The sequence below is a fragment of the Mustela nivalis genome (genome assembly GCF_964662115.1).
Source record: "Mustela nivalis genome assembly, chromosome: X".
NCBI classification, from domain to species: Eukaryota; Metazoa; Chordata; class Mammalia; order Carnivora; family Mustelidae; genus Mustela; species Mustela nivalis.
The window spans coordinates 132602291-132623488 of NC_139040.1; the positions used below are offsets into that span (position 1 = coordinate 132602291).

The 21198-nt window shown below is 52.1% G+C and overlaps 1 protein-coding gene and 1 long non-coding RNA gene across 3 annotated transcripts in view; one reads left to right on the forward strand and one right to left on the reverse strand.

Annotated features, from left to right (window-relative positions):
- Window positions 1-2004: 2004 nt before the first annotated feature.
- On the reverse strand, window positions 2005-9799 carry LOC309856074. Its single transcript, XR_014307060.1, has 3 exons — window positions 9488-9799; window positions 8618-8814; window positions 2005-7225 (listed from the first exon to the last, which is right to left on the reverse strand). It is a non-coding gene; the product is annotated as an uncharacterized lncRNA (long non-coding RNA).
- Window positions 9800-15304: 5505 nt separating this feature from the next.
- The window catches only part of LOC309856071 (S-geranylgeranyl-glutathione receptor P2RY8-like), a 499501-nt gene continuing 493607 nt past the window's right edge, over window positions 15305-21198 (forward strand). The window contains exon 1 of one of the 2 annotated variants that reach the window (XM_082716785.1): window positions 15305-15833. The gene's annotated coding sequence lies outside the window, so the exon portion shown is untranslated. The remainder of the gene's footprint in view (window positions 15834-21198) is intronic. The other variant, XR_014307056.1, reaches the window with a different exon arrangement.

A 21198-nucleotide genomic window follows, 5' to 3' on the forward strand; every position in this document is an offset into this window, starting at 1 on the left:
GACAAGATGCATGGAATATTGCAAACCAAAGAAGCTCATTGAGCCTTGCTGTCCAGTTTTTATTGATACTTGATGACATAATTTCCTTGTGCCTAACTTTAGTCTCCACCTCCTCCTGGAGGCTCAGGATAATACCTTTAGTCTTCATCCCCTCTCAAAGGTTGCAACTAATCAAGCATGTCCCAAAAGCTTCCTCATAAACCACTAAATGGTCAAGTGACCAAAGCCTCCAGGCAAACAAAGACAGGACAGGTCATGTCATGGTCTGGACATCACCTCCTAGGAGCCAGGGGCAGAGGCCAGACCTCCTTTTATGTCAGGTTGAGACTTCACCACAGGAAAACAAAGCGCAAAAGTGCTACAATTTCTGGTAAGCGATTTGAAGGCAGATGTGAAGTGGTGATATAAAGCATGGTCAGGTCAAGGGTGGGGTCTCCTCAGGAGATCATGGTGGAAGCCTAAAGGGCGGGTGTGCAGGGCTTGTTGAAGGAAGTTGAGGCGATCCTGGTCTCTCGGTGCAGAGTGGTCTCCCCTACATCTAGCCAGGTCCTGGGAGTGGAGAGTGGTAGAATGTGCTTGTGGGACTTTCCACGAGAGAGATCTTACCAACCTCCTATGGGCTCCCAAGCAGAATGGAACTCTTGTGGGTGTTGGGACAAAGGTGAACCCCACAAGCAGCTGTCATCATCCAGGTGATGTCTGTGGTTGTCTTGCTGAGATAAGATCAATTGTATTTTCTACATCCCTCTCCTTCATGGCCTGTCCAGATCGTACCGAGAAACATGGAATTTCTGGGAGCTGAATTGTTGGTTCATAGAGTATCCTCCTCTGTTCATTCTCAGACTGACTATATTTTCTGCGTGGCTTGTTCCTCCTTTAGAGACTTGGGTTTAGTGTCTTAATGCCTTGGGTTTATAAACATGGGTTCAAACATGGGTTTCGTGCCCTCTCTGGGATTTCTCAACAAGAAGAGTAGAAAATCGGATGTTGTAGATATCACATCAAAGGGCAGCTTCAGATAAAGATGCAAAACCGAGATACAGAATTGTCCCACTCTTTGAGGGAAATGACATCCTTGTACTTTTCCCCAAAATGCTGGGCTTCCCTTTTCTTTGTACGGTAATTGGAGTATGATTCAGAATAGATTATACGATGCCTGGCCAAGGGAAAAGAAAAAAAAAAAAAGATGTCTGGCCACAAAGAACTGAATCAGGAAGGAGCACGGCCTTCAGAGAAAACTGAAGGGATGGGCCACCTGGATGGAAATGACAAATGACAGTTGGGGGAGGCCCAGGGTAGTTGCCCCATTATGGGACCTCCAACAATTCAGGCCTGCCAGAGAGACCCACAGGCCGTGTCCAGTCCTGAGACATCACTGAGAATTCCCATGACCAGTTCACTGAACTAGGATCTAATGTTGAGGCACTGGCAACCTCTGTCTTCTCTACCCATTCGTCCATCTGTCCATCCATCCATCCATCTACTCATCCACCCAACCAGACAACCATCCTTTGATCCATTTATCCATCCACCCATCCATCTATCTACTCATCTACTCATCCACCCAACCTATCCATCTACCTATCCATCCACCATCCATGCATAAATATATCCATCTTTCCATCCATCCACCCATCTATCTATCCATCCATTCATCCATCCCCCACCTATACTTTTCATATTTCTACCCTCTTCACTTTAACGGAAGCATGCTCATCACAAATATTCTCAAACCCTCCTTTGTCACCTATTTCATTTTTCAACGGAAAGTGTTGCCACATTGGACAATTCCTCTTGACCAAATGACCATAAACCTCTCATGATGTTTACTTAATTCACTTCACTGGTCCCATCCTTATCTCAAACAGTAACATTTAGCTCATCGTGGATGTCTGCATCTGTGTTTGTTGTTTTTACATGGTTCCTGACAGAATTGTCATCACGTTGGTCTCCATGTTTGGGGCACATGTTTACATTGCTGAGAGGCAATCAGCACACACAGAAAAAGTCTCATGTTTATTTGTTTTCCACAGCAGCCAGGTTGCTATCCAATGCTCGTCACTGAAGCTTGCAGGACCCTAGGTGCCCCAACATTCAAGGTGGGGCTTCCATGGGACTTCCGCTCCCCAGCGTGAGGAGGGAAGGCGGGGCTGGTTCATTTCCTGCCTTCTTCCGGTTGCATTTCACCTTATCACTCACCAGGCATTGTGTGGCCACCATGAGAAGACTCCCATGCAGAACTCCGGGGATGTGTAGGGCTGGAGGGGGGGTTGGCCACCATGTTCCCCCTCTGCCCTTCTATCCAGAGGGGCTCAGCAAGCCAGCATGGCCACATCTCATTGCCCAAGTCCTTCCATAATATGGCCAGTCTCCTAGTCCTCAGTGCAAGACTCTCCCATCCTAGGCAGCTAGAGAAACAGAAGCTAACCTTGTTGCTTTTTCCCTTGTGCATGGAAGACCAGTGGAGACTTGCCCCATGAGGGTAAGGCTGGCTTGCACAAAGGATGATAGTGGGTCATCTGGTCAACAACACCAGGCATGAGCACAATCTTTCCACTGGAACACTGGTCCACAGAAGCGTGGTGCCCTCTCTGAAGGCTCTGAAGTTCGCTCGGTGCCAAACAGACAACCACAGGTCTTCCTCCTGAAGGCAGCAGAAATAACTCAGCAACCTATCCCATTGTCATGGTGCATTTTATAAATCATGTGCCACCTGTGTGGCCTTGCAGGAACACTTGGCCCGTTCACCGTTTTGGGGAACACTTTTGCATATTGGGGAACATGCAAAAGATATATTAGCAGAGCAAACAGGAGCCCTCCTCCCCTGACCCTGGTCCCAAGCTCGGTGGATTAAAAACAGGGATTTTTCTTCATTGAGGTGAAGTTCACATCCCATAAAATTCACCATTTTAAAATGAATGGTTCGGTGACATTCACTGGGTTGTGAAATTCCAGCTCTATATAATTCTAGAACATTCTCATCTCCCTAAAGGAGACCCCATCCCCATATAGCAGTCCCTCCCTGTTCCCTTCCCCAGTGTGTGGCAGTCACTAACTCACTGTTTGTCGGTGGATTTGCCCATTCTGGACATTTCACATAAATAGAATCAAATAGAATTTGCCCAAATCTGGACTTCATATAGATAGAATCACACAGTGTGCACAGCCCTTCATGCATCTGCTTCTCCTACAAGCATCGTCTGCTCAATGTCCATCCATGTGGTAGCAGGTGTCAGACCTTTGGTCCTTGTTTATGGCTGAGTCATTCCCTTGCAAGTCCCACCACCCCACACCCGCCCTGCAAGGAAAGAAACCCTGTTATTTTAGCTTTGAAAGAAAGCAACAGGGCATTCTGCTGACTTTGTAAACTGGGTGTGTTTTCAGCACATGTTCTGGGAGCTGGTGTGAAGCCAATGGCATCCACCTGCCAATGGCCAACTAGCATGTACCCAAAAAACCTGTTCAATCTCTCAAAACATAGAAACTGGCGTGTTGTATTAATGATGACGGGGAACAAGTGATAGGACCCAGCTTGGACTATGCTACCATCCTCAGAATCCATGAATGTTCCACTGCCTTCAAGAAAAGAAATGGTTTAGGCATAAACCATCGGTTTTATGGTCCAATGGCTTAGGCATAGCCATTGGAAGGTGTTGGGGGAGCGACCAGTATTTGTACTTTGCCTAGCATGGTCGCTTCCTCTCTTGGGTCCTCTGGTGGTCAGCTCCCTGCAGATAGATTTTCTCTGGTCTCCATGAATCATGCAAGCAAAGAGGGGAGCCATCCATTTCTTGGCTCCTGAGGCCATCTGTCTGTGATGGGTAATTTTATGTGTCAGCTTGGCTGGGCCACGGTGCTCAGATATGTGGCCAAATACTCTTCCGGGTATTTCTGTGATGTTAATTTCTGAGTGAGATGCACACTGAAATCAGAGGGTTTTGAGTAGAGGACATTGTCTTCCTTGACATTGGTGGGCCACGTCCAATCAGTTGAAGGAGCTACACAAAAAGAGACTAAACTCCTCCCCGTACCCACACCCTGGAGCAAGAAGGAATTCAGCCTGCAGAAGTATTCAGACTCAAACTGTAAGCCTTCACCCGGTCCCTAGGCTGAGGTCCAACCTGCAGATTTTAGACTTGCACCTGCACAAGCGTATGAGCCAATCCCTTAAAATAAATGTCTATATATCTATCGTCTGATTGGCAAAGCTTGAATCCGTCATATGAATCCAGTTTCCACCCTGGTGCCTTCAGCAGCTCTGCCAGAGGTCAAGCTCCGGATGGGGACCAGAGTGGAGGAGGGCGTTTCTTAGAGAAAGGTTATCAGGTGACATTCAGGAGTAGGAAGGATGGCACAAGGAATTCTTCAAAAAAAAAAAAAATTAAAAGCAAGATTGTATGGTATTTATCTTCCTCTGACTGACTTACTAAGCAATGCTGAAGGTGGCCAGGAAAAAATGGGGTCATCTAATATCGAAGCCACCGGGAAAAGGCAAACGCTGGGAGAATACAGGGGTAAAAGGATAAAGAGAGAAAAAATAAAGTGGAAAATCAGGTGAGCGTGTAATATATACAGATGGTATCATTTATATGCATCATTGTCACACAACAGCTGAGCATCCCAAAAAGACTGTTGTCAGGAGGCTTAGCTGGACAAGGACCCAGGAGGGACAGCATAGATGGACTCCTTTTAGGACACATTTTCTCAGCCTTGGCACTAGTGACATGTGGGATGGGTCATTTTCTGGTGTAGGGCATCCTGGCACCTCCGTAGGGTGTGGAGCAGTGTCCCTGGTCTCCGCCCACTGCTTGCCAGTAAGTTGTCCTCCTCAGTGTGACTGCCAGAAATGTCCCCTGGGGGCAGAATTGTCCTTGGCTATAAACCACTGCCATAGATAGATAGATAGATAATCAATAGATGGATAAATAGATAGGTCGATCGAGAAGAGATGGATAGATAGATTATGGATACGTGGATGGATTGTTCATAGATAGGTAGATATTAGATGAATAGGTAGATGGATGGATGGATGAATGGATAGATGTATAGTTAGATGGATGGATGGATGGATGGATAGATAGACGGATGGATACATAGATAGATGATGGATAGATGGGTGGGTACGTTGTTGGATAGATGAAAGGAAGGACAGATAGATAGTTGGAGAACACATAGATGGTGGATAGATTGGATGGTTACATATATAGGAGGATGCGTGGATAGGTAGATAACGGATAGATAGATAGATGATAGGTGGATGGATGGATGGATGGATGGACACATAGATGATGCATAGATTGGATGGTTAGATATATCGATGGATGGGTGGATAAGTAGGTAATGGAGAGATAGATAGGTAGATGGACAGAGGATGGATGGATGGATGGATAGATGGATGGATGGATGGATGGGCAGATATGATGGATACATGGATGGTAATTAAGTGATGACTGGTTGGATGGATAGACAGATGCCTATGTATGTAGATACATAGACGAGTGATAAATGATAGATAAATGCATATATGGATAGATTTTGGAAGGATGGATGGATGGATAGATGGATAGACAGATGATAGGGGGGTGGGTGGATGGATGGACACATAGAAATGATTGACAGGTATAGATGATGGACAAATACAGGTGACGCACACACACATACAAACAAGGAGAGGCAGAGGAGGCTTTTTGCCCGGTGTCTGAGCTCTGGGAAATTGAAAAGTCTGAGAAGCAGGGAAGAAGGGCCCCTCACTCCCAAGAGGTCTATCTTCACTGTGACGACAGGACATCAGACGAGGGGCGGCCTCACGCAGACCCCAGAGGAAAACCCCAAACCACATGGAGGTGGGTGCTCTCTGTGGGCGGACCCACAACCACCAGCTGCCTCAGGATCAAGCCCTTCACTGTTGCAAAAGTGAGTGAAAGTCACCACGCCCCCTGCCTTGCAGATGAGTCCCCTGGAGGAGCTGAGGGCTTCCTGACCCTCTCAGGGAAGGAGCAGGGCTAGGGGGACAGCCCCTCAGAAGGCCAACTCCCAGCCGGGCCCTCCCACAGTGTCGGGGGCTGCATCGGGGGTCCAGGGAAGACCCCACATTCCATCCTGGAGACTTGTGCTGAGGAGCCTGGCTAATGCAGGGGTGCGCACAGAGGAGAGAGTGTTGTATGCATATCTCCATTTCCCATAAGGCCCCCGTGTGCCCCAGGACGCCATCCAGGACACCCTGTGACATCAAGGGGCTCCTCTGGGCTGTGACGCTTTCTCAGACTCACGTCATTCCTGGTCACCTTTTGGCAGTTACGAGGCATGCTAGTGGGGGAGTTTGTAGGATGTGCCTCTGTTGGGGTCTATTCTGGGGTTTAGACTAGGGTTTGGGGTTTTGGGGAGCAAGCGCACAGAGGTGATATGGCTCTGTGGTCACGTCGCGTCAAGGTCGCCTGCTCTCAGCCTGGTTCGTCCCCGTGGATGTGGACCTCAAGCACCTCCCCAAGGTGTGTCTGACAGGTGTCTCCACTGTGAGGTCACGACTTCCTTTCCCTGGGTTCTCTGCTCTTTGGAAGCAGCCCACACTCAGGGGTGGGGATTGAGGTGCGTAGAAGCGATAACCTTACCGCATCCTCACTGGGAGCACGGCCGGGCCCACTGCTCCCAGTTCTGTCTCCATCCCACCTTCCGCACGGCCTGCCGAAGGTTTGCTTAGAGGCCACATCAGTAGTCTCAGCACGAGGGCTAGTTTGGAGAGAGGGAACAGCCCACATGCCCAGCCGTGTCGTCCCCTTTCCCACACCACCCGGAATTCCACATTAGACATTCATTCCTTTGGTGTTGACGAGGTAGTCCTTAAAGCCTTCACCAACTGGCATATGAACAGGAGACAGTTTAATGAACCCCATGTCCAAGCAAGACAAGAATAGACCTGAGGCAAAGAACCCCCAGATCAAAGATAGAAGAGTGACCTCTGACTTGTTGGATCCAATCTTCGAGAGTCGGTGGGTTCAGCAAGCAGATGACCCCTCCTGACGTTTCTGGCCCAGGGGTGCCCTGCCCTGTCTTCCCCTTCTTGCCGGCCCAGGTGGGCCCCGCGGTGGATGCCAGGGGGCGGGCACTGTAGAAATCCCATCCGTAAAGGATGTTCCAAGGGTCGACCTCCACGGTCGCCAATGCGTCCAGGCTCTGCGCAGGCTGTGTCCCTGTTGGCCCGACACCCACCGCGCTGTTCCGTAAGTATCTGCCGATGAGAGAATGACGGAAATGTGGTCTATATATTGTGTCACGTTATATATTATATTATATTATGCTACGTTACATTGTATATACATTATATCATATAGTGTACATAGATCTATATATTGTGTCACGTTATATATTATATTATATTATATTATGCTACATTACATTGTATATACATTATATCATATAGTGTACATAGATCTATATATTGTGTCACGTTATATATTATATTATATTATGCTACGTTACATTGTATATACATTATATTATATAGTGTACATAAATCTATATATTGTGTCATGTTATATATTATATCATATTATATTATGCTATGTTACATTGTATATACATTATATCATTAATGTACATAGATCTATATATTGTGTCATGTATTATATTATATTATGCTACGTTACATTGTATATACATTATATCTATAGTGTACATAGATCATCCTTGATTATATGTAATTTTATATATTCTATGTTACATATAGATTCTTGTATATAGATTAAATAATATACATTATATATAATGTAAGTGATCATATATAATCATATATATGATTATTATGATCATATATGATCATATATAAATAGATTATATTTGATTATATATCATTGTATGTATTATTTCATACAGATTATTATATGGAGATTATATTTGATTATGTAAAATTATATACTTTGTATAGTATATTATATATAATAATTATAATCTGGATATAACTATATACAATATACACTATATAAGTACAAAAGTAAATTCTATTATATTGTTATATATAATGTATTATAATGACTACATATTTTATATTATTATATATTTTGTATCATAAATTATAAATGTAGTTTTCATCTATAAATATAATCCATATATTATAAATTATAGTACATAAATATTAAATATAATATAGTATAATGCTACATATAATATAATATATAGTGTGTATTATACATAATTTTGTATATATAAATTTTGTATATGTTCTATATTTTTATATAAATTATATATTATATGTTTTATATATTTTTAAATATGATTCTGTACTTTTTAGTGTTTTTTTTCCAGCCTTTTGAAATGTTCCTTTTTTTAATTTTTATTAACACATAATTATTACTTGCTCCAGGGGTACCGGTCTGTGAGTCATCAGTCTGACACAATGCAGAGCACTCAGCATAGCACATACCACCCCCCCTCCAGGTCCACCCCACCCCCCACCCCCGGTTTTGTACTTTTTATTACATCCGTCATGGTCTATCACTGAGCTTTGAGGATCAGGCAGTCCCACCATTTGCAAGAACGTGGTCGGACCCCATGTCATACATCAGAGAAACCCACGTTCTGCACACTCGCGCTTCTCCGTAGAACCCAAAATGCCCAGACTCACGGACACAGAGACAGACGGCGGTTTCCAGGGGCGGGAGGTCGGGAGACGTGGAGTGGTCCGTCCAAGGCCGCTGACTTTCCGCTAGACGACCAGCGAGCTCTGAGGAGTCACAGGTGCTGGCCGGTGGCCACAGCTCACCACGTGGCAGTAATTTGGGGGAGACGCACACCTCCAGGAATTTAAAGTGGGGATGGTTTCTAAAAAAAAAAATTAACAAAAATGAGTAAACCCAGAAATAGATAAATACAGAAATAAGCAAAGAAATAGTAAAACGGGGGGCTTTTAAAAAATATAAATTAACGAATTCATAAATATAAGTGAGCAATAACATGGGCGAGGCTTTGAGTCCTTTGTGCGTGGGGAGGTGCTGGGCACCTGGTGGGATCGGTCGGGGTGGCCACCCCGGGGCCGGTCTGGTGCGGGGCTCCATGCTGGGCTGGGAGGCACAGAGGGAATTTCATTCACAAATTATTCACGTGTTGATTCATTATTTTTTTACAGATTTTTGTTTATTTATTTGACAGAGAGAGAGAGGGCTCAAGCAGGGGGAGCAGGAGAGGGAGAAGCAGGCTCTCCGCGGAGCAGGGAGCCCGACACGGGGCTCGATCCCAGGACCCTGAGATCATGACCTGAGCCGAAGGCAGAGGCTTGAACAACTGAGCCCCCCACGTGCCCCCAATTCACCTGTTTAACACATACAAGCTCGGGGCTGAGAGTACGTTCACAACATTGTACAACGACCACCTCCATTTCCAGAACCTTCCATCCGCAGAGCAGACCCCGTGTCCCTACGTGGCCACACGCCACCCCCGTCCCCCCCCCCCCCCCCGTGAGAACCGCCCGTTTGCTTTCCCGATTCTGTGAATTTGCCTTTTCCGCACGACCATGCGTGACGTGTCCCGTGCGTCTAGCCTCCCTGGTGAGCATCGAGTCCTCACGGTCCCTCCCCGGGGCAGCCGGGGTCAGAGCTCCATTCCTGTTCCGGGTCAGTCCTCTTCCGTACACGCAGGGACCCGTGGGACACGGGGACGCTGGCCTTTCTTTGTCTCCTGCCCCCAAGAGCCTGGGGGGTGGCTGATTTCGGCCACACCCCGCGGCCTGGCCCTGTGCCACGTCTCCAGGGAAGGGGCCCCGTGTGCTGGGCCTCTTGTGCCTGCGAGCGCGGCTCTCCGATGCCAGCCCTGCAGACAAACGGCCACGGCCAGATGGGACGGCCAGATAGCGAGCCGCCGTGCGAACGGGGATCTGTGTGGCTTCCCTGCCGGGTCCTCGCCCAACTTGCAATGATGACGGGATCGCCCCTGAGCTGCAGACACGGAGGGAGGTGGCCGGAGTGGACGGCAGGACAGCACCACGTGCGGCTCCTGAAAACCCACGCGGGGGGGCTCGACATGGCGGCCGCCTCTCGGGGTCAGGTTTGCTCGGAAACGTGACGCAGGCTCGGTGTGCAGGGCACGGGGTCCTGGGCTGGCCCGTGGCTCTGGTCTGGGAGACTAGGCATCTCGATTCCCGCACACGCGTCCCCCTCCTCGGTGCCGGACGACGCCGTCTGCCTGGAGCAGTGAGCAGACCGTGCCCCTGCAGCAAAGCCCCACACGCACAGGACTCGGGGTCTGCGCACCGACAGGGCAGGTATGCGGGCACATTCGCTCCCGGACATCCCAAAGGGACGCCTGCAGCCCCGGGACCATCAGAACGGCACGGAGCCCTGACTTCTCCCCTCCGACCGCCGGGCGTTCATGCGTCGTAGGAACTGGGCAGAAAACGGGCTGGTTGGGGTCCTGCTCAATGCACGCTTCTCTGTTTCATGCACACCTTGCAGCAGAAGGACCCGTGCACACAGAAGGTTCTCGGGGTCCCCATTTCTTGGAGACGGACACCTGTACTGCTCTGCCCTCACCTGTGCACAGCACCTGCCTTTGGCAACCCTGCCGGGGAGCTAGAGCTAGTGGTTAAGAGGAGGCAGGGTGCACGCGTGCTCCTCCATGTCCTGTCCCCCGACCCAGGGGCAGCACCTCAGGACGCTTCAGTGCTCACCCTGGGTCTGAACGGACCCTGTGCACGGCCAGGGGTCGGGATTCATGGTAGTGATGTCCTGCAGAGTCATCGGGAACCCTGAATCAGCACCTACGGGAGCAGCATCTCCAGAGAGGGCCTCACGCTCCTGGAGCCTGTGGCCACCACGTTCCCATCCACCCGTCCATTCATAACCCTCTTTTATGCTGCTTCTGCATGAACACTTACTGAATCCAAAAACAAACAGACCCCAAAACATCGTCCTAAGTCAACGGCAGAAAGGACACTTTTTGGCAGCGTGACCCAGAAGGAGAAGACAGGGCAGCCCCTCGGTCAGGGCCCCCCCCCACCCCGGGGACGTGCCCTGCGGGGGCTCCCGTGGTTTGGGTGCTTTGTGAGTGTTGGCAAAAGACCAAAAATCACCCCGAGTGTGGATTTGAGGGGAGTGGGTTTACAAATATAGGGTCACAAGGGCACGGATTTGCACATTTTGGATGCGCCAACAGTGAGGACAGATTTTAGCCGCCGCGAGCCTGGAACTGAGTCTGCAGTGGGGCGTGGGGGTCGGAGGGGGTCTTGGCAGGCTGGTGACAGGTGCACAGCAGAGTCTCAACAGCGGGTTCGTGATCTCTTGGTGGAAACTGGTGTCCCCAGGCCCTTTGAGCATGAGGTGACATCAGGCCATTCCTGCCCGAGGGCCTAGTCGCCGGCAAGGGGAAGAGACCAACACAACCGGGTCCATCCACACGGGGAATTAGGATTCGGCCGTGAAAAGGAAGGTGATTCCGCTGTCCGCTGCCCCATGGACGGATCTGAAAATCCCGTGCCTCGTGCGAGACTCGGACGCACAGGACAAACCCCCACGATGCCATTTCCAGATAATGTGCAGAATCAGCAAATGCACAGACAGCTGAAGCCTGGTGACCAGCGGCTGCAGAGGGGATGCGAAGTGACCGCGCACGGGGACGGGGTCTCCTTCATGGGGAGCGTACGTGTTCCCGAAGCAGACAGAGGCGAAGGTTGCACGACGCGGCTCAGCTCTGGGCTCCCTGGGCTGTGACCGGACACTCCGTGACCTGCGCCCTCCCAAGGGATCCATCCTTCCCAGCTCTGGAGACCAGAAGTCTGAGATCCAGGTGGGGCAGGGACTGCTTCCCACCCAGAGGCTCCAGGAGAGGGTCCTTCCTGCGTCTTCCAGCTTCTGGGGCTCCAGACATCCCTGGGCTGGTGGCCGCGTCCGTCCCCTCTCTGCCTCTGTCTTCAGGTGGCTTCTCCTCGGTGTCTGTGTCTCCTGTTCTGTCTCTTACGGGGACCCCTGTCCTTGGATTCAGGGCCACCCCGATCCAGGACGAGCTCATCTCAGATCTGCAACGAATCCCACGTACTTCATACCCACAGGCTCCAGGACCTGACGTTGGCCACACGCCCCGCATTCAGAGCCGTGTGACCTCCTTGGTGAAACTCCACTCCCACCCATAAACCGCGGTCATCATGCCGGACGACAGGGTGCAGCATGGCAGCCGTGGACAGATGACAGGGACGAGTAGGAAGCCCCCGGAAAGCTGTGACCACGGCCGCTGCTGTCACCACGTTTCCTGCTCGCTCTCATCACACCCCGAGACGACTCCCAGGGAGGCCGTCCCGTGCGGTGACCGGGGACAAGGAGGCTTCGTGCTGAAGCCAATGCAGGCAGGACGGCCGTGCATCCTGGACAAGAAGTAGTTCTGGCCGGACAGACGGTCCTTCTGCCTGATGTCCATCCTTCCGCAGACCCTCTGGGTCCCCGTGACCTCAGCGATGGCCCCCGGGCTCCGACAGAAGCCAGGCCTGATCACAGCTTCCTGCACGCAGCCCCAACCTGCCCTCACAGTCACTCGTGGCTTTCGTCCCCGGCCACTGGACATTGCCACAAAACCCGCTTCTGATCACAGTGATGGAAGATGAAGTCGGCCATGGAGATTCTGACCAAGTTGCCGCTTTCCTACCACACAGCTGGACTCAGAGGAGAGAGGGCTGGCACCGCGCTTTTCCTTTCTCCTGCCCTGGATGCAGATGGGATGCCCGGTGCCGTGGCAGCCACTTTGTGCCACGAGGCAAGGATGCCAGCTTGCTAAGAAGGGTGGTGGAGAAGGATAAAAAGAGAGGGTTCTTTTTTTTTTTTGGAAGATTTTTATTTATTTATTTGACAGAGATCACAAGCAGGCAGAGAGGCAGGCAGAGAGAGGCAGGGGAAGCAGGCTCCCTGCTGAACAGAGAGCCCGATGTGGGGCTCGATCCCAGGACCCTGAGATCATGACCTGAGCTGAAGGCAGAGGCTTTAACCCACTGAGCCACCCAGGTGCCCCAAGAGACAGGATCTTGATGACATCATGAAGCTGTCAAACACACCCTGAAGAGCTCATCTCTAGAATTCTTATTAAGTAAAGAAAAAATACTACTAATCTCATGCTTTCGGCCACCAGTTTTCAGGACTTGCTGCTGGAAGCGTTTTTAACGAGTCATTCTTTGTGCAGAGAGGAGGGACATGCTCCTCCAGCCCTCACTGGATGTCACATGTAGGTGCAAAGACCCCTCCCAAGGCCCGAGGAGGTGGGGTCCCCTGCGACCACTTAGGATCTGAGACACAGGACCTGTCTAGAGACACTCTCAGGTTTCAGAAGGCACTGTGAGGTGTGTGATTGCCCTGGAGACGCATGAGGACACGAGTTCCCTGCCCTTTTGTTGACAGGTCCCAAGCATTGAAACATCAGTCCCGTGCAAGACACTTGAGTGCCCTACAAGATGTGCAAGGAGCTTTGTCACCTCCACTTTTTTCCCCCTGAGAGAAACTGTCACCCAGAAGGACCAGGTGCTTCCAGGGACTCCATCCCAGGCACAAGAACAGGTAAACATGTCCCCCTCCAAGGGCAGGTTCTGTCTGACCCCTCCTCAGCCACACTTCCCTCCTCCACATCCTTGTCCATGACACCTTCTAGGGGCTGGAAGGCCCAGGGGCTGCTTCTGGGGGCTTGCATACTGGGGACAGGGGGACATGTGTAAGGGAATTACTGGGCTGTCTACAGGTCAGTGGAGCCATATGACTGATGTGATGGCCTCTTTAGCAGGTGCAGGTGCCCAGCTGGGGCTCGGGGGTCTTGAGTAGGGCCTATAGTCCCTACAGATCCAGAATTTAATAGATCCTCTTGATAAAGATCCTACTAATCAATATGACCATCCCCCAGGGGCCCGGCAGCCTGGACTGTCAACGGGCAACCGTCAACGGTGTTGTGGGAGAGATGTGCCCATACCTTCTGCAGCATCTCAGAACCACATCCTCTGTGTGGGCCAACCCCTCCACCATGAGTGTGAACTTCCAACCTAGGAGCACCACAGTGTACAGAAGCATGACATGTGTAAGTAGATAGAAGGATGGATGGGTGGGTGGATGGTTGGAGAAGTGGGTAGATGTAGTTAATAGAAACATGATAGATAGATAGATAGATAGATAGATAGATAGATAGATAGATGATAGATAGATAGATAGATAGATATGATGGATGGATAGAGAGATAGACACATAGATACATAGATAGATACATAGATAGATATGGTGGATAGATGGATGGATGGATGGATGGATGGATGGATGGATGGACGGACGGTTGGTTGTTTGGTTGGATGGTTGGATGAATGGATGGACAGTTGGTTGGTTGGATGAATGGATGGTTGGTTGGATAGATGATTGATGATGCATAAACAAATATGATGGATGAATGGATGGATAGGTAGTTGGATGGATGGATGGACGGATGGGTAGATGCATAGATAGATGATCGAGAAGATAAATATAGATAAACATAATGGGTAATAGATGATTGATAAGTAGATAATACCTAGATACGCAGATGATGGCTGGATAAATATTGACAGATCTCGATAGATGTCCAGGTAGATACTAATAGGTATAGCTAGATATTGGTAGATATCAATGGTTACACATTATCAATGCGTACGGATACACAGATGATAGAATTCATACGTCGATTAAGATGACAGGTATACGTCGGTAAGCAGTGGATAGAAAATAGTTGGAGGGTACTTAGATAAAGGATGCGTAGAAATACGTGGGATGGTGGACAGATAGAGACAGTCTACATATCGTCTATCGATGGCAGATCAATACAGATAAGTGGAAAGTCTATACAACACAGAGAGTCGGCTAACCCTGCATTTTCCCGTGGAAGAGTGGCCAGGTGACATCATCCCTGGGTCCCCAGAAGTGACTCACCGTCCACAGGACACGGGGGAGGGAGCTCAGACCTTGGCTCTTCAGCAGCTTCCGCATCTCCCCCGCATCACTCTTGGCCCCCGTTGCCTCGTGAAAATGTCTGCCTCTGCCCTCCAGCCCGACGCCGCTGGGGACGCCCACGGCCCCCACCCCCGCCACCATGGGACAGGCAGGGAGTGAGCCAGGAGCCCCCACCCTCCATCAAGGTCAGGCATCGCCCGTCCCTGCCCCGTGGCCTGGCCATTCTGGCCACAAAGCGAAAGATGTCGCAATGCACACAGCTTTAGGATGCAAAAGGAAATATGTTCTGCTAGCCATTTTTTCACTTTTTTTAAAATTTAAAAAAACAAAAGAAAAAAACAGGAATTAGCCCTGTCTGGGTGGGAGGGGGCGCTTGCTTCTCTGCCTGTTAAGTTAGGAGGACGGTCCTAGCCCCCCGCCTGCGTGCACGGGATTGCCTCCTGCAGGTGACCCTGGCCAGGTGGGCAGGGTCTCTCCGCAGCCTCTTGAAAGCAGCCCTGAGGTCGGAGGCTGTGACGCAGGCACCCCACCCCACGCAGGGCTGCAGCGAGCCTCACAGGAGACAGGCGGCCTCACGGGCTTCGCCGTCACGGGAGCGAGTGAGCGAGCAGACGGTTAGTTACACAGGAAATTTCAACACGGGTTTCCTCTCTCCCCACCCTGCCTCCCAACCGTGGCTGCCAGGCTCGGAGGTGGACCCTGGCGAATTTGCATTTCGCAACGGCCGGGCCATGCCCCCATGAGACCTGCCGGAGCAGCCACAGGACAGCCGCCGTGACTCGGGCCGGCCTCCTGTGGACACGGACGGTTCTGAGGCACATCTGACCGCCGGCCGGCTTCCAGAATGAGGACCACCGCCTTCCGGACGCCAGGCTCCGAGACAGAGCTGCCGGCAGCCCTCTGAGACTCCTGGTGAGCCCTCTGCCCCGTGCTGCATCCGTGCCTTGTTGGGAATCAGGGAGGTCCAACGGGGACAGGGTTTCAGGGGGGCAGATATGGGCAAAAAGGGGAGGCTGTCCGCACAGCCGGGCCAACCCCCAGAGAGACCTTGCAGAGGTGCCTACCAGGGAACCTCTCCTGCAAACGTTCATCCGGTAAAAGGCACCCATGCCGGCTGAGCCGAGCCCCGCACTGGGCGGGCGTATGGGGCCAACACCCGGATGGCCACGGTGGGGGGCACAGAGGGCCGTGAGCCCCCACAGACAAGCTCACGGGTGCCAGATCATGTGCAAACACGGGGACCTGGAGCATGTGCCAAGCCGCCCTCCAGCGGCGTCTGGGCGGAAGGGAGCGTGTGGCCCCAGCTAGAGCATCCGTCTGGATACGGTTGTCGGTTGTCGGCTCGGCGGGCGGTCAGCCTCGCTGGTAGTAAGGAGGCGGAACCCTGGGCCACGTGCTTCTGCGGGCAAAGCAAACACGGTTTCTCTGCGTCCCCGTCGTGTTCTGTGCAGTGGGACGGTCGGAGGCAGGGCCCCGGCACTGGGTGCTAAGAAACGGCATCCACCCGGGAAGAAGCCTGTGGCCGTGCGGGACCCTGTGCCCACGATGCCGGACACGAGTGTCTGTTGTTTTGCCCTTAGATGTCTGCACGCTGGATGAACGGCGGGTCATCGGGGCCCGGCCGGTGCCAGGCCTGTTGCAGGGAAGGGGGGTGTGTCTCCAGGACGGTGGCCCCCCAAATCCTGCTGATTGCGTCTGGGGAGCCCGATGGGACCCGGGTCTCGGGAGGAATCCGGGGGATGGATGTGGCCTCTGGATGGTGCTTGGGGAAGCCTAGGAGGGTCCGCTGGCCGTCGGAAAGACCCCTGCGTAGCCACAGCCCAGGGATGTGCGTGCCGCAGGTGGACAGTACGTAAGGCTCTCCCGGGACCCCAGACCCAACCACACCCTGGGTGGTCGTGTTCAGGACAAGGGGACACGGAGGAAGGGTTAGGGTTAGGGCAGATGAGCCCTCCCGTGGTCCCCCAACTGGGGTGCGGCTCTCCTGTCCGGCCCGTCTATCTGTGCCGCCTCCTCGCTGTCACCACCGACCGGCAAGCCGTCGCAGCTGGGCCCTCCCTTTCACATCCCCCTTCACGCCCCTGGAGGCAGCGGGTGGGTGGGCAGGATACGGGGAGCCCGACGTGCACCTGCCGGCTCGCTCTGCCACCCTGACTGAGGACAGGGCCCCCGGGAGGGGACCCACACCAGTCAGGGCTCCACTTGGCTTCTCCCCAGGGCCAACAACATCATACGGAATCGTGAGCCCGTGACCCGGCTCAGAGAGCAGCTGTGGGGACGTCCCCGGGGCCGCACTGGGATCCCCCAGCCGTGTGTGTGTCTATACCCTCGTTGGCCACACGGACGGACACGGTGTGGGGGGGTTGTCGTCTCTCCGGAGCAATGGAGAGATCCCACAACTGTGTGGACGCCTTGGAGCCAAGCACGGATCTCAGGGGTGGGAGGTGACTGTGTCCCCAGCATCTTCCTACTCCACGTGGGGAAACGGAGGCGAGAAGGGGCAAAGGCGGTCACCCAAGCACACCAGACCCAGACTTTCCACCTCCACGGTCCTCTCCTCAACCTGCTGCCCGTCCACTAGCTGGCCATCCCTTCGATCCAGAGGCTGACGAAGTCGTCACCGGCCGGTCTCAGGGCTGTGCTTCCCCGTAGGGGCGGGGGAGAGAACTCAACATAATTGAGATGTTGACCTGGGCTGCAGGTTGCAAGAATTTGGGGGTGGGAAGAAACCCAGGAGGGCTTCCTGGCAGAGGCGGGGCTCGCCGGGTCAGTGTAGCACCAACGATGTTGTGCCCGGGCTGTGTGTGTTCTGGGTGACGGCTGGGGACGATCCCACGAGACAAGTGACACATTAGCACCCAGCCCAGAAAAGCCAAGGAAGCTTCCGGCATTGCTGGAGATTGTGGAGCTGAGCTTTGCAAAGAGATTGGGTCGGGGCCCTGGTCTGAGCACGGGGATGAGAGCCGGGAGGGCGGTGCCCACGTAGAGGGAGTGTGTGGTTCGCTAGCTGGGGTGGAGGGCGGCTGGACCAGAGGACGGGCAGTCCCCTGTGACGCCCTAAGGCTGGCAGGCAACGAGGCATGGACCGACGTAGGACCGTGGGGTCTGTTGAAGATGGTGCCTTTGTGCAGATGCTGGTGTTGACTGGACCCGCAGAGAGCCTCACAGTTTCGGACCTGATGGCAGAGACCCTGGGTGACCTCGATGATGTTTATGGGGGGACCCCTGACAGAGAGAGGAGCTGAAGGAAAACAGAGGCAAAGGGAGGGTGTCTTGGGACAGAACCAAGTGTCAGGTATGCAGGGCGAGCGCACGGTCTCTCTGCTATGGCACGGGCATTGGGCGCAACCTGCAGTCAGCCCCCTCCAGATGCCAGTCCCATTTCTTCCCCCAAAAGTTGGAATGTCCAGAAATGTTCCCCAGGGAGGAGGCGCAGAGTCATGGCTGCTTGTGATACAGTGTGATAGATAGATGATGGATGGACAGATAGACAGACAGACAGACAGACAACAGATAGACAGGGTTGGACAGATGATAGGTTGGATGGATGGATGGTGGATGAGTAGGTAGAAAGCTAGAAAGACAGATGATAGATTGATAGATTGATAGACTGACAACAGGTAGATATGGATGGACAGATGGATATATAGATGGACAGATAGATCAATGAGAGATAATAGATAGATGATACATAGATACATAGATATGGATGGATAGATGGATGGATGGATGGATGGATAGAAGGAAGAATGGTTAGATGATAGATGATAGATAGATAGATAGATGATAGATAGAGATAGATACATAGATAGACAGAGTCTCCCATGTAGACCAAGGTGTGTCTGCCTCAGCACTGCTGACATCTGTGGCTGCATCCCTCCTCTGATGTGGGATACCCTAGGAACTACAGAGTGCTCAGTGTCTCTGGTCTTCACCCACCCGAGATTAGGGGCATCCCCACAAGCTATGATGCCCCAAACTGTCCCCAGACATCCCCAAGTGTCTTCTATGGGGCAGAATCACCCCCAACTCAGAACAGCCAAGGCAGAGGATGAGAAGGAACAAGGGACAACACTGCCAGAGGCCTGGGAGGAACTGCAAGACCATGTCACATTCTCTGGGTCTCCGGGAGACGACTGGGCTGGGCCAGGGTGCTCGGGGACACTTTCTCCCATTTCTTAATGTTCTGTCTCATGTTTTTGTTTCTGTGATGAAAGTATAGGGGTGATAGGGCACAGAGCTCATTACAGAATAAGCAGACGCAGGCCACATCCAGGGAGGAATGAGCCAAGGTTTACTCTGCTCTGCTCCCACAGGAAGGTCCCTGTGGCGTGTGTGTGCTATCCTATAGCACAAGATAATCTGACGAAAAATAAAATCCTGGCTTGATCAAGTGGCATTTTTACTAAAAAAAGCAGGAACAATAGGAAAACTTTTGTAATATTCTGCCCCACCAAGAGAACAGGGAAAGTTTGTGGATTAGGGAGTCTGGCTTCTAGCCAGCCTGGTCACTCACTGTCTTGGATGTGTCCCATCCACCAGGAGGTGCTGTCTCCTCCAAGTACTCTGCAGTTGGAGGCCTGGAGTCTCCATGTATGTGCTGGTGGGGGAAGGGCATGGAGCAAGGCCACCCCTGCACTCAGGACAGGGACAAACCAGCAGGGCACAGATGCGGGATGGGATAGGAGAGAACCTAGTAGTCATGGCCATAGGCAATCCATGCCTACGGTGAGTGCATATGCTGCGGCTTTGTAGACAACCCCAGAAAAAATCGCCGTGAGTTTAGTAATTGGTGGATGGGTTAGTCACAGATGGATGGATAGAAGGATAAAGGCATGGGTCCATGGGTTGGAGGATGGATGATTGACGGATGAATGAAATGGGTGGGTGACTGGATGGATGGATGGATGGATGCGTAGTTGCAGGGTGGGTGAGCAGGTAGATCAATGGTTGGGTGGGTGGAGGGATGGATGGATGGATGCGTGGTTGCGTGGTAGGTGAGCAGGTAGATGGATGCATGGCGGTGGATGGATGGATGGATGGTGGGTGAGCAGGTAGATGGATGGTTGGATGGATGGATGGATGGTTGGATGGATGGATGGATGGTTGGACGGATGGATGGATGGTTGGATGGATGGACGGTTGGACGGATGGATGGATGGATGGTTGGATGGTTGGTTGGATGGATGGATGGATGGAGGGATGGATGGATTGATGTGTGGATGGATGGATGTGTGGATGGATGGATGGATGGATGGATGGATGGATGGATGGATGGATGGAAAGAAGGGTTGGTGAGTGGAAGGCTGGATGAATGGGTACCTGGATGGGTTGATGGGTGCATGGATGGACAAATGGAAGGATGGATGGATGGAGGATGAACAGACACAAGGATGAGATGGAAGGGGCTGTACACATGGACCCACAAAACAAGAGAAGAGGCAGGTTGCCCATCCTTCCCTCCAGATCTGTTCCTTAGGACAGCCATAACCAGTGACCACAACCGGTGGCAAGGATGTTGGAGATGCTGTGGAGCTACACAGAGGCGGTGGTCGGCCACCATGGTGAATGCGCCCAAGGCCACTGCAGTGTTCACCTTGAAATGAAGTATGCATCAGTGTAAAGCAGAGAGAGCGGAAACAAAGGGCCGTCCGATGCCCGTGCTCTTACTTCCTCACTCCGGGCTATAAACACTGTCTGCAGGACACGTTGCCAGTGAGCCGGGTGCTACAGATTCTGAGTCACACTCACAGGAAGCCGCGGAAGGGCGTTTCTGAAACCCCACCACAAGATGCCCGTCCCGAGGAAGGGCTGGTTGGTTTCCTTCCCTGAGCACGACTCCCTCCTAAGGAGACACGGCCGTCCCCACTTGCAAACAGGCATGCAAACAGCAGACAAGCTGAGCTGTCGCCTGGGGGCCGTGCACAGCCTGGAGCGTGCAGCCCCCTGTGTGCAGCCCCCCTGTGTGTGTCCATCTAGCCGAGGCTTTGATTTCCAGCTCACGGTGACCTCCTTCGCCACTGGGCTCCAAGCTGGTTGCTGTGTATGGACACCAGGCCCTGCGCATACTGTCGTTGGTGAAAACAGATTGTAGGGGAGAGACAACGGGAGAGCAGAGAGATCATTAAGGTACCAGAGAAAAATTTTAAAGACACATACTTTGGGGGAACAGAGCGTATTGGAGATATATGCCCAAGATCATGGCCTTTGTGATCCACATTCAGGAAACCTACTGAGGTCACAGGGACCTCAAGCATGTTAACGGGCCACGTGGGCT